The following is a 13,611-nucleotide window of genomic DNA, read 5'->3' as shown; positions in this document are numbered from 1 at the left end:
TCGAGGGAATACCATATGGCTATGTATCTAACTATCCTTCTAGTGATTTTAAATCTCAAATGCATTTAAGAATGGGCTGAAGGTTAGTATAACCTTCTTTCTGTTGTTGCTTGTTTTCAGTAAAAGCAATTTCTCTCTCAGGTCAAAACTCTCCTTTTTCTTCTTGGCTTTTTTCCATGTCGTCTGCATCTTCCCGTGGTTGTTAGTGGTGATGATGACATTGTCTTTGCTCAGTCTTGACAGTGCTGTTGCAGTATTGAAGCTGCACTGGCTTTACATCTGTCACTCTAGGATGAAGCTGGAACAGAAAACGAAATACCACATGTTCTTCTTTATAAGTGGGAGCTAAACATTGAATACACCTGGACACAAGGAAGGGAACAATAGACTTCAGGGCCTACTTGAGGGTGGAGGGTGGGAGGAGAGTGAGGATTGAAAAACTAACTATCAAGTATTATGCTGATTACCTGGGTAACAAAATTATCTATATACCAAACCCCCATGACATGCAGTTTACCCATGTAACAAATCTGCACATGGAGCCCTTGAACCTAAAATAAAAGTTGGAAAGTGTATTAGTTCATTGCATTGCTATAAGGAACTACCTGAGACTGGGTAATTAATAAAGAAAAGGGGCTTAATTGGCTCATGGTTCCACATGCTGTATGGCTAGCATGGCTGGGGAGGCTTCAGGAAACTGACAATCACAGTGGAAAGTGAAGAGGAGGCAGGCACGTGTTACATAGCTGGAGCAGGAGGAATAGGGCTAAGGGGAAGGTGCTACACACTTTGAAACAACCAGGTCTCATGAGAACTCACTCACTTTCACGAGAACAGCAAGGGAGAAATCCCCCCACGATCCAGTCACCTCTAAACAGGCCCGTCCTCCAACACTGGGGATTACAATTTGACATGAGATTTGGGTGGGGACACAAATCCAAACCATAAAGAAAGAAAAAAAGAAATATGATTTCTAAGATTGGTAGTGGGGTCTGGTGGGAGGTGTTTGGGTCATGGAGGCAGATCCCTCATGAGTGGCACAGTGTCCTCCCCATGGTAATGAGTGAGTTCTTGCTCTGTTAGTTCACATGAGAGCTGGTTGTTTAAAGGAGCCTGGCACCTCCTTCTCTCCTCTATTGCTCCTTCTCTTACCATGTGACACACCTGCTCCCCCTTCACCTTCTGTCGTGACTGGAAACTTACTGAGGCCTCACTGGAAACAGATGCTGGTGCCATGGCCCCTGTGCAGTTTGTGGAACCGTGAGCCAAATAAACCCACCCACCCACCCTTCCTTCCTTCCNCTTCCACCCTTCCTTCCTTCCTTCCTTCCTTCCTTCCTTCCTTCCTTCCTTCCTTCCTCCTTCCTCCCTCCCTCCCTCCTTCCCCCCTTCCTTCCTCCTTCCTTTCTTTTCTTTCTTTCTTTCTTTCTTTCTTTCTTTCTTTCTTTCTTTCTTTCTTTCTTTCTTTCTTTCTTTCTTTCTTTCTTTCTTCTTTCTTTCTCTTCCCCTTCCCCTTCTCCTTCCTTCCTTCCTTCCCCTCCCCTTTCCCCTCCCTCCCTCCTCCCTTCCTTCCCCTTCCCATTCCCCTTCCTCCCTTTCTCCCTTTCTCCCTTTCTCTGTCTCTCTCTCTCTCTCTTTCTCTCTTTCTCTCTCTTTCTCTCTTTCTTTCTTTCTTCTTGGATGGAGTGTTACTGTGTCACCAGGCTGGTGGGCATTGGTGCTGTCTCGGCTCACTGCAACCTCCACCTCCCGGGTTCAGGTGATTCTCCTGCCTCAGCCTCCTGAGTAGCTGGGATTACAGGCATGCGCCACCACATCCAGCTAATTTTTGTATTTTTAGTAGAGATGGGGTTTCACCATGTTGTCCAGGATGGTCTCAATCTCCTGACCTTGTGATCCACCTGCCTCGGCCTCCCAAAGTGCTGGGATTGCAGGTGTGGGCCCCCATGCCCAGCCGAACCCTCTTTCTTTAGAGATTACCCAGTCTCAGGTATTCTTATAGCAACACAGACAGACTAACAGTTGATATTTCAAAAATATTATCTGGCTGTGTAATCCTATGCTGTTAAACCTCTGCCAGTCAAAAGGATCATCCCACATGTCACGGTCTACTGCGTCCTCCCATTCTTTATGGTTAGTTGTTTTCCTGCTCGCTTCTGTGAGGTCTGTATTTTTCAAACTGTGGATTGGCTCCATTTACTGGGTCAAGACATTGATTTAATGTGTGAAGACCAACATTAAGAAAAAAGGAATATACTAGAATAAAATAGAAAAAGTTAAAGGGCATCACACAAAATTAGTCTGGGTATTACTCTGAAGCTTGCATTTTCATATGCATCTGTGCGTGTACTGAGCTGTGAGGTGAGATGCATCACTTACTGTGGGCTCTAATGAAAGTTTTAAAAACACCATTTTAAGTCATTTTCGGTGGTCACTGAATTTTTTATATAATTTAGTTCTCTCTTGAATTTTCTTGTAGTCATAGAAAATGTCATATCAATTTTTACAGCTATAACTATCTGATCTTCGACAAACCCGACAAAAACAAACAAAGGGGAAAGGATTCCCTATTTAATAAATGGTGCTGGGAAAACTGTCTAGCCCTATGCAGAAACAGAAACTGGACCCCTCCCTTACACCTTATACAAAATTAACTCAAGATGGATTAAAGACTTAAATGTAAAACCCAAAACCGTAAAACCCTAGAAGAAAACCTAGGCAATACCATTCAGGGCATTATAGGCATGGGCAAAGCCTTCATGACTAAAACACTGAAAGCAATGGCAACAAAACCAAAATTGACAAATGAGATCTAATCAAACTAAAGAGCTTCTGCTCAGCAAAAGAAACTATCATCGGAATAAACAGGCAACCTACAGAATGGGAGAAAATTTATGCAAGTTACCCATCTGACAAGGTCTCATATGCAGAATCTACAAGGGACTTAAAACAAATTTACAAGAAAAAAACAACCCCATCAAAAGTGGGTGAAGGATACAAACAGACACTTCTTAAAAGAAGACATTTGTGTGGCCAACAAACATATGAAGCAAAGCTCATCATCGCTGGTCATTAGAGAAATGCAAATCAAAACTACGATGAGATACCATCTACCGACAAAAACAAACAAAGGGGAAAGGATTCCCTATTTAATAAATGGTGCTGGGAAAACTGTCTAGCCCTATGCAGAAACAGAAACTGGACCCCTCCCTTACACCTTATACAAAAATTAACTCAAGATGGATTAAAGACTTAAATGTAAAACCCAAAACCGTAAAAACCCTAGAAGAAAACCTAGGCAATACCATTCAGGGCATTATAGGCATGGGCAAAGCCTTCATGACTAAAACACTGAAAGCAATGGCAACAAAAACCAAAATTGACAAATGAGATCTAATCAAACTAAAGAGCTTCTGCTCAGCAAAAGAAACTATCATCGGAATAAACAGGCAACCTACAGAATGGGAGAAAATTTATGCAAGTTACCCATCTGACAAGGTCTCATATGCAGAATCTACAAGGGACTTAAAACAAATTTACAAGAAAAAAACAACCCCATCAAAAAGTGGGTGAAGGATACAAACAGACACTTCTTAAAAGAAGACATTTGTGTGGCCAACAAACATATGAAGCAAAGCTCATCATCGCTGGTCATTAGAGAAATGCAAATCAAAACTACGATGAGATACCATCTATGCCAGTTAGAATGGTGATCATTGAAAAGTCTGGAAAGAACAGATGTTGGCGAGAATGTGGAGAAATAGGAACGTTTTACACTATTGGTGGGAGTGTAAATTAGCTCAACCATTGTGGAAGGCATTGTGGTGATTCCTCAAGGATCTAGAACCAGAAATACCTTTTGACCCAGCAATCCCATTACTGGTTATATACCCAAAGAATTATAAATCATTCTACTATAAAGACACATGCACACGTATGTTTACTGCAGCACTATTTACAATAGCAAAGACTTGGAACCAACCCAAATGCCCATCAATGATAGACTGGATAAAGAAAATGTGGTACATATGCACCATGGAATACTATGCAGACATAAAAAAGAATGAGTTCATGTCCTTTGCAGGGTCATGGATGAAGCTGGAAGCCATCATTCTCAGCAAACTAACACAGGAAAAGAAAACCAAACACTGCATGTTCTCACTCATAAGCGGGAGTTGAACAATGAGAATGTGAGAACACATGGACACATGGACACCTTCCTGTTGCGGGGTGGAGGTAAAGGGGAGGGAGAGCCTTAGGATAAATACCTAATGAATGTGGGACTTAAAACCTAGATAATGGGTTGATGGGTGCAGCAAACCACCATGGCACATGTATACCTACATAACAAACCTGCATGTTCTGCACATCTATCCCAGAACTTAAAGTAAAATAAAGAATATATATAGGAGGAGTGCATGGGTTATAACTTTGAGTTGCTACTTGATTGAAAATGTCATGCCTTTCCCCTCATAGTTAGGTAGTAATTTTGCCCTCAAAACCTCAAAGGCATAGTTTTCCTGATAAGAAGATGTGATATCATAACTTTATAGGCAAACTTTTCTCTCTCTCTCTCTAGACAGTTTCTGAAGATTCTACTTTCGATTCTGAAATCTCCCTAGGGTATGTCTGATGAAGATAGTTTTGCTCGTTCTGCTGGGCACTTAGTTTGTTCTTCAGAGGTGAAGATGCAAGTGGTTCTTACTCTCTTTCTTGTTTCTGAACCTTGTATTAAATGAAGTTGTCTGCAGTTTCCTTAGCTTTTCTCTCATTCTGTCTATTTATCTTTCTGCTCTTCATTAGGGGAGTGTTTTTTGATCTGTAATTTATCTTGAAGATCACTAGTTTGATTGTTCATTCCATTATTCTCTCTCTCTATTGGCTATTTGATTTCAACAATCACATATTTTAAAAAATTCACTTTTAAATTTTATGTTGAGTAAAATTTATTCTTTTTGGAATATGATTCTATGAGTTTTGACAAACCTATATAGTTGATTACCCACTGCCACAATCAAGGTATGAAACATTTCATCACTCCCCAAAATTTTTTCCTGTGGCCCCTTTGTGGTGAACCTGCCCTGACTGTCACCCCTGGCCCACATGAACCCCTAATTTCAACAAGTATATTTTATTTTTTTAAGTTTTCAGTGGCTCCTTGGTATTTCTGAATCCCATTTTATTCTTTGCAATTTGTTCTTACTTTATTGATCTAACTTGATTGTGTTGTAATATTCAGAATCGTGTGATGTCACATCCTCTTGAATGGTTTTCAGGGTTCTCATGCATGAATTATCTGCTTCTTCCAGGACTAGCCATGTTCTCTTATGCTCGCTCTCTCCCTCTCCCCACCTCCTCCACCCCCACCCTCATTTTCATCTTCATTCTTTTCTTTCTTACTGGTTGGGTTTTCTTAAATGACTGGCTGGTCGCTGGCTGTTTGTTCATTTTTTAGGAGCAAAGAGGAGGCTGAATAGCACAGGTAGCCAGAATGGGTTTCCGTTGCAATGGGGAAGGCTTGATTCCTGAGCAGGTCTTAGTTTTGACTGGGAATGTTGACTGTGGGCTTCTACAAGTGCTGTGTGTGGCCAGGGGTGTTAACAGACCAGCTTCTGTAAAGTGCACGGGTGGGAACAGCTAGGGTGGAGAACCTCTCAAGTTTCTTGGAATAAACAAAACAAACAAAAGCAAGGAGGGCTGTACTCCAGGGGTCAAGAACTTTAGAATATTCTACCCTTGAGTAGTGTTGCTTCCCCTATCTGCTGTCTGATGTGGGAATCCACAAGTCACCGCCAGGCCTATCTTCCTCATCTCTGGCCCCAAGACAGGGTATGTCCATGCTCAGGTGGATGGCTCAGTCTCTTTAGAGACAAGCTTAGGTCTATACCTGGGGTAGATGCCTCTTCTGCTGGAGGAACATGCTTTGCTTATATAGAGTAAAAGGAGGGTTCAAAGGACTTGAGTAACCAGCTGATCTGAATGCACTTTTTTAATAGCCTGGCCATTGTGGGCCTGGTGACATTTCCAGAGCCCCTATCTGTCTGATATTATTGGCTGTTTTGTTTTTCTATCAATCTGTTCCTATTCATTGATTATCAACTAAGGGGTCTTTCTTCTTTCCTTTCTACTGTCAATGGTTATATTCTTTATTTTTTAAAGTTTTAAATTTGAGACAGAGCCTTGCTGTGATGCCCAGGCTGGAGTGCAGTGGTGCAATTATGGCTCACTGCAGGCTCGACCTCCCAGGATCAAACGATCCTCCCACCTCAGCCTCCCAAGTAGCTGGGACCACAGGTGTGCACCGCCACGCCTGGCTAATTTGAGAATTTTTTGTAGAAAGGAGGTCTTGCTATGTTGCCCAGGCTGGTCTCTGGGCTCAAGCAATCCTCCTGCCTCGGCCTCCCAAAGTGCTGTGATTTTAGGCATGAACCACTGCACCTGTCCTTTTATTCTTTTTCTTGTTTCTTTTGAGACTCCAGCTGTGTCCCCCAGGCTGGAGTGCAGTGATGTGATCTTGGCTCACTGCACCTTCTGCCTCCTGGGTTCAAGTGATTCTCCTGCCTCGGCCTCCTGAGTAGCTGGGATTACAGGTGTGCGCCACCATGCCCAGCTGATTTTTGCATTTTTGGTAGAGATGGGATTTCACAATGGCCAGGCTGGTCTTGAGCTCTTGATGTCAAGTGATCTGCTCGCCTCAGCCTCCCAAAGTGCTGGGATTACAGGCCTGAGCCACTGTGCCCGGCCCTTTTATTCTTTTAAACAACTCTCTGTCTCCCTCTGTTTGTATGTATGTACATGTTATGTATGTATATATGTACACTTAAAAATATTTCAGTTGGGCTTTGGGTGGGAGGTTTGCCATTTGAGTTAGAAGAAAATGTGTATGATTTTGAAGGTAATAAGGATATATATTTTAAAAAATGGTGTCTGGTTCAGACCATCCACAAAATTCTTCTTTTCTTCCTATGCCATTAACCTTTGATGGAAGAGGTTTAAAGCTGGACATCTTTCTCCTGATCCAAGGCACTGAATACAGCAGAAGTAGAATGACCTATTGAGTTTTAGTTTAATTATATAATCGATGACCAGGAATAAATATATTTAAAGAACAGCTGATATATTTTGTGGTTAGATTCTGCCTTGAAGTACCTAGGAAGAGAATGTGATTTGCTTATTGAGTTACTTGGAAGAGGTGAGGAGAATAGTTGGGGACACCGTAGTTGACAATGTTGTACACAATGCTTAGTTCATTTTCTTTAACACATACTGTTGTAAAATATACTAATTTTGGGGGGTAGGGAAAAGGAGAGCATCAGAATAAATAGCTTGGGTTCTGGGCGTGGTGGCTTATGACTGTAATCCCAGCACTTTGGGAGGCCGAAGTGGGCAGATCACTTGAGGCCAGGAGTTCGAAAACAGCCTGGCCAACATGGTGAAACTCAGTTTCTACTAAAAATACAAAAATTACCCAGGCGTGTTGGCAGGTGCCTGTAATCCAACTACTCAGGAGACTGAGGCATGAGAATCACTTGGGCCTGGCAGGTGGAGGTTACAGCGAGTTGAGATTGCACCACTGCATTCCAGCCTGGGCAACAGAGCTAGACTCCAGCCTGGGCAATGGAGTGAGACTCTGTCTCAAAAATAAATAAATAAATAAATAAATAAGAAATAATAAATAGCTAGCACATGCTGGGCTTAATACCTAGGCGATGGGTTGACAGGTGCAGCAAACCACCATGGCAGATGTTTATCTGTGTAACAAACCTGCACATCTATCCTGGAACTTAATATAAAAATTAAAAAAAAGATGCTAATTTTGGTATAATTGTTCCCTCCCTCAGTCTGTCTATCCTGAAAAGCCATACTTAAGTGAATTTAATAAATAAAATTTGGAACTTAATAAATTGAAGTGCGTTAAGACAGTTTCCTCCTCTCACCAAGGATAGTTCTTTAATTCCATAGTGGAAGCCAATGGTTACCTAGATGTTAGTCTGTTGAAATTGCTTTTGTAGCCATACAAGTTAGGAAATAACTGATCTGCAAATTGTCCAATAAGTAGAGTCTATGGATTGCAAGGAGACTTATCCTGTGCTCCAGGATGTCTGGCAACAGGTGCCTGCATTTCTGTGCTGAGAAGAATGTTGGATCTTTTCTGGACTCTGCTAAGAGTGGTGTGATTAGTAATGTCTGCCCTGAGAACAGGAGGTAGCACATAAGCTAGGCATAGACCATTATGCCAGTGGTAGTGGTTGTTCTTGTTATTTTTATTGTTAATTGTCAGTTTTCCACAATTTATTTAGCTTATTTATTATTTTAGGCCATACATTTATCTATAAGACCATAATATTTTAATGGAAAATATACAGCTGAATGCAATATGATATTTCTAGTTTTGTTTTTTTTTTTTTGAGACAGGGTCTTGCTCTGTTGCCTAAGTTGGAGTGCAGTGGCATAATCACAGCTTACTGCAGCCTCAACCTCCCAGGCTCAAGCGATCCTTCCACCTCAGCTCCCCTAGTAGCTGAGACTACAGGTGGGTGCCATCACACTCAGCTAATTTTTGTGTTTTTTTTTGTAGAGATGAGGTTTCACCATGTTGCTCAGGTTGGCTTCAAAGTCCCTGACTCAATCAATCCACCCGCCTTGGCCTCCCAAAATGCTGGGAGTACTACCGTGAGCCACAGTGCCCAGCCTGGTCTTTTTTAAATAAATATTTTATTTTTTATTTGAAGATGTAGTTTCATATAAGAGTCAAGCGAGATATTGATATCTTATCATACAATTTTCTTTTCTTTTCTTTCTTTCTTTTTTTTTTTTTTAGGACGAAGTCTCGCTCTGCTGCCAGGCTGGAGTGCAGTGGTGCAATCTCGGCTCATTGCAACCTCTGCCTCCTGGGTTCAAGCAATTCTCCTGTCTCAGCCTCCTGAGTAGCTGGGACTATAGGCGTGCACCACCATGCCAGGCTAATTTTTGTATTTTTAGTAGAGACAGGACAATTTTCAATAAGAGCTTTCTGTTCTACATGGATGAATTTTGAGAGTGATAGAGATTTAAGTTTTAATATTTGTGATATATTCTTTTTTTTTTTTTTTTTTTTTTGAGACGGAGTCTCGCTCTGTCGCCCAGGCTGGAGTGCAGTGGCCAGATCTCAGCTCACTGCAAGCTCTGCCTCCCAGGTTCACGCCATTCTCCTGCCTCAGCCTCCCGAGTAGCTGGGACTACAGGCGCCCACCACCTCGCCCGGCTAATTTTTTGTATTTTTTAGTAGAGACGGGATTTCACCATGTTAGCCAGGATGGTCTTGATCTCCTGACCTCGTGATCCGCCCATCTCGGCCTCCCAAAGTGCTGGGATTACAGGCTTGAGCCACCGTGCCCGGCTGTGATATATTCTTATAAGTGGGAACTAAACATTTACACACTTATGTCCATCTACACATGGTATTTTCTTAAAAGTATAATTATTTTATGGTTTTCCCCCATCTTTAGGCTTTAAATAATTATTTTTGTTCATATTGCATAATTGCTATAGGTATGATACTTATTTATTATCTTTAACAAAGGAATCGAACGTGATCTTTCTTGTGCTTCTAATGTTCTGTTTTCTTATAAACTTTGTTTTGATATTTTTCAGACTATAGTCATGTCTTAGATACTCAGGTCCCAAATCTGCATGTGTTCCTCTTGTTTGTAATCATCAGTGCCGGTTGGTGTTCCTGGGCGCAAATCACAGGGCTGCTCGATGTCACACATTTCCTTGTTTGTGTATTCCCATGATCAATATCAGCAACAGCACAGGGAATAGACTCTCTTCCATCAGCTCGTATTTTTCTTAAACAGCATGTAGGAGTGTGTGTGTGTGTGTGAGTGTGTGTATTAATTTCTCGCCTTTTACAGCATAATTCAAAATCTAGGTGACATGTTCCAATAGCCGATAAGCATTTCATAGTGGGGTAGGTCAGGTTTACCATGTAATCCCTTTGATAATGCCTTCTTTTATAAATACATGAGAGAAGTTACAATTGAGTCCTGCTGAGGAAGTAGATCGATAGGTGGCAAGTTGTTTGACCCTTCGAGTCAGAAAGAGAATTTGGTAAATTGTTAGACAGGTTATTGACTGCCCTTTAGAGAGCCAGGGGTTTGGATTCTGTAACTCCTTTCAGCTGGGGCTTGTATTTCACGTATGAGAGGCCCACATTATCATAATCCATTTTTCGCTTTTATGTTATCTATCAGCAGCTCTCGTAAGTCAGCTTTCTGAAGGGCATTCCCCATTTACGTGCTCTAATTCACTGTCTTTTAAAAAAATTATAAAATTGATGTTTTGCAACCAGAGGCATTATATGTGAGTTGTTTATGGAGGTGCTGCTATAGGGAAGATTAGTGGTAGAATTAAGAACAAGACGATGGCTGTGGAAGGAAATTCATGAATAGTCATCGCATCAATGCTACAGGAAGATAGGTTCAAGAAGCATGTTAGACCCCAAAATCCTGGAATAATGTCAGGCTTATAGTCATTATAATTATGCCTTTGGCTGATGTTGAATAGTGCTAATGGTACACTACCAAATTTTTACTTAAGTGTCTCAATTAGGTAGAAAATGCCCAGATTGACCCCAATATGTAAAAAAGGTATTATCTTAAAATGTCTCTACCTATTAAACGGTGATTCTCCTGGCGCTGCTCAAATGGGAAATCTGTGGAAATATGTAGAATTGTTGCATTTATGTTATCATGAAACTTAAAACATTTGGTGGGATAATTTCTTCATGTATACAATGTTACACACCTGAAATGATAACCCAGTTCGGATTATTTTTGTAAATTATTAATAGCTTATACCATTTCCTAGGACATTTTATTCATTTGAGTTTTTAAAACATCCTTTTTTATTCAAGGGAAAAAATGTTCCGTTTTTCTTGTTATCTCATATAATAGGCTGTTTTGCTTTACAGTTCTGAAACTAACAGACAGAATCTTTTATGTGCAATGAATGTGAGTTTTAAAATCTTCTTATAGGGAATAAAATATGAAGACGAGTGAAGTGAGTATGTGTGTACTCTGTCCTGGAAGAAGTGAGTGAAGGAGGCCCAGGGCTTGGCTTTTGGGGGTTCAGGCCTTCTGCAACTTGGGCTCCCAGTAGGAAAGAAAGAACATTGTAGGAGAGAAACTGCCCAGGTAGCAGAGGCATCTGCAAAAGCAAGTGCCCAACTCCATTCTGTTCTTACTGCGGCAGCTTGGATCTGGCTTCAGTTCAGATTTTCTAGGCATTGGAGGAGGTCTTCCTTAAACAAATCTGTTAACATTTTTGTTTTGGGGAGAACACAGCACCACATAGATGTAAATTCACCAGTTTATATTTCTGCCTAAAGTTGCTGCATCTCACTGCTCCCCTGGGCCTCCCATCCCAGCAGGAGTAGGCGCGGTCTTGGTCCATCCAGTCTTCATCGCTATGTCTGGTTTCTGTCCTGTGGTCTTCTGGCTGTGTTTGTTCCTGTTGTTCCCTCTGCCAGGGGAAACCTCTTTGTCTGAGCGTGGGGCTCCTTGGGCTTCTGCAGCTCCGGGCTTTCTCTTCCTGGGGTAGTTGTGGTGGCAGCTTTCTCATGGTGAGCAGGTGATGGCTGACCCCCGTAGGGTTTATCATCATCCTCTTTCTCTCTCTCTCCTCCTGTCTCTCTGCCTCCACCCTCCTGACATGCTGTTTCCTTTTCTCACTACTTCTGGGCTTAAATGCAGACATCCTCAGTGAAGCTAACTCAGATGGGACAGACGTCCATGAAGAGAGCCAGTGTCACAACAGAGAGAATCGTTTTTTTTTCCTACTACTCTGTTCTCATTCCGTACGGCGCACATGGGCATCACGCTTTTTTCCCACATGGGATCTGTTGGAGGCAGGGTGATGGTCATCAGTGCACACCGCTGTGTCCTAATGGTAATTTGTAGCCAGGCCTGCTCTGATCTTTCAGATGCCATTTTTGATTGGTGAGTGCCATGATGTACAGGTGTTAAGTGGTTTGAATACCACTCCTGCATGGAGACATGACTAATATCATTGTCACAAATTCCATATTTCACATATTGGATATCTTTACTCAGTTTGTATTTCATTGCATCACCCAGCAAAAATAGGGAGAGGGTGTTGAAATTTCTCATTATGTTGGTGGAATGCCAATTTTCCCATCTTACCAATTTTGCATTATATGTATTTATATGTATACATACGTATTTAAAAAATTTTTTGAGGCTAATATTAGGTACAGTTACACTTAGAATAATACTTTTTTGGTGAATTGAACCATTGAACCTTAATCACTATGTAGTGTCTCTATTCTTAACACTTTTATTTTATTTTGTTTTATTTTTTGATTTTTTTTGAACTGTAAAGGTCAGATTTATTTGGAGAAAACAAAAAACCCACAACACAAACGATGGGATTTTATATCTCAAGACATCTCCCAGGTAATAAGTCTACAGATTATAAATCATTTTCATAGAAGATATTTTTGTACAAATTTTACATGTATTCATGAGTGGGACATTAATCAATCCCCATTTCCATTTTAACAAGGGGGCAAGGTAGTGGAGAGGGAAAAACAGTTTTGGATACAACCATTTGGAAGGAGAGTAGACATGAAGAGGCAAACCCTAGCTTTTCATTGTCTACAATCAATGTTTTATTTTTTTTCTTAAAAAAAAAAACTCTTTCAATGTTCATTATCTCTTTAAAAGCCCACTTCTTAGCTACTAGCCAATCCACACCAATTATTTAAATTTACTTGGTACACACCTTTGTCTGTGGCTAAATTATGTTAATTATGCCCACTGCTGCAGCATGCATAAACCAACACCCCTACATGGCTGAACAGGGCCTGATCTAGGATTGGTGGGAGAAGGGCTTGCAAATCAAGACCAAGATCGAGGTGTCATTTCTCTGCTAATACTGTCTACGAGGCAGATCCCTACAAAAATGCACATAAAAGCAGGCAAGTTTAGCTACTGTGTTGCAAGAGAAACCAGGACCTTTTTAAATAGTTCTCTTCATTGCCATTTATTCTCTCAAGGGAAGCTTAAAAGAAAAGAAAAGAAAAAAACAACACATTGGTCTGGCCACCTCATAAATCCAACAAGCATTGGTGTGGCATTTCAGTGGAGAAGGAAACTTGGGGGGAAAACACACCAAGGATGTAAGAAAGGCTCCCAATTTAACTGTCCCAGTCCCTATTTATCTACCTTTATTCACCACCCGAGACCATCCATTATTCTAGAGCACTCTGATCTATAAAAGGGGTCAAAGCATCAGGAGCGGGCAAGGAGTGAGAACCAAAAGACAAGAAACTGATTTGCTTGAGAAAAGCAGCAATTCTTTCTTTCACAGCTCTCCATGGCTGAGAGAGAAAATGCCCAAGGGGTCATCTATGTGACCTAGAGACTGCTTTTGGGAGGTTAAGAGTAACATGAAGAACTTAAGATGACAACAAGAGTCTAAATTTTAAAGTTTCAAGGTTTCAACAGAATGTGGATATATTTGAACTTTCAAAAAAGATAGTGTTTAGAAAGGGTAAAATCAGGACACACAAAACATTGGGAATTACCATGACCCCCAACTGCTTCC

General features: G+C 41.1%; 1 protein-coding gene across 1 annotated transcript in view; it reads left to right on the top strand.

Moving 5' to 3' along the window:
* LOC108527766 (LIM zinc-binding domain-containing Nebulette-like) overlaps nt 1-13,611 on the top strand; it is a 216,049-nt gene that overhangs the window by 131,015 nt on the left and 71,423 nt on the right. The gene's annotated exons all lie outside the window — the stretch shown is intronic.

The sequence above is a fragment of the Rhinopithecus bieti genome, unplaced genomic scaffold (assembly GCF_001698545.2).
Source record: "Rhinopithecus bieti isolate Rb0 unplaced genomic scaffold, ASM169854v2 scaffold_3043, whole genome shotgun sequence".
Lineage (NCBI taxonomy): Eukaryota > Metazoa > Chordata > Mammalia > Primates > Cercopithecidae > Rhinopithecus > Rhinopithecus bieti.
This window is presented reverse-complemented; position numbering and strand designations above follow the sequence as displayed.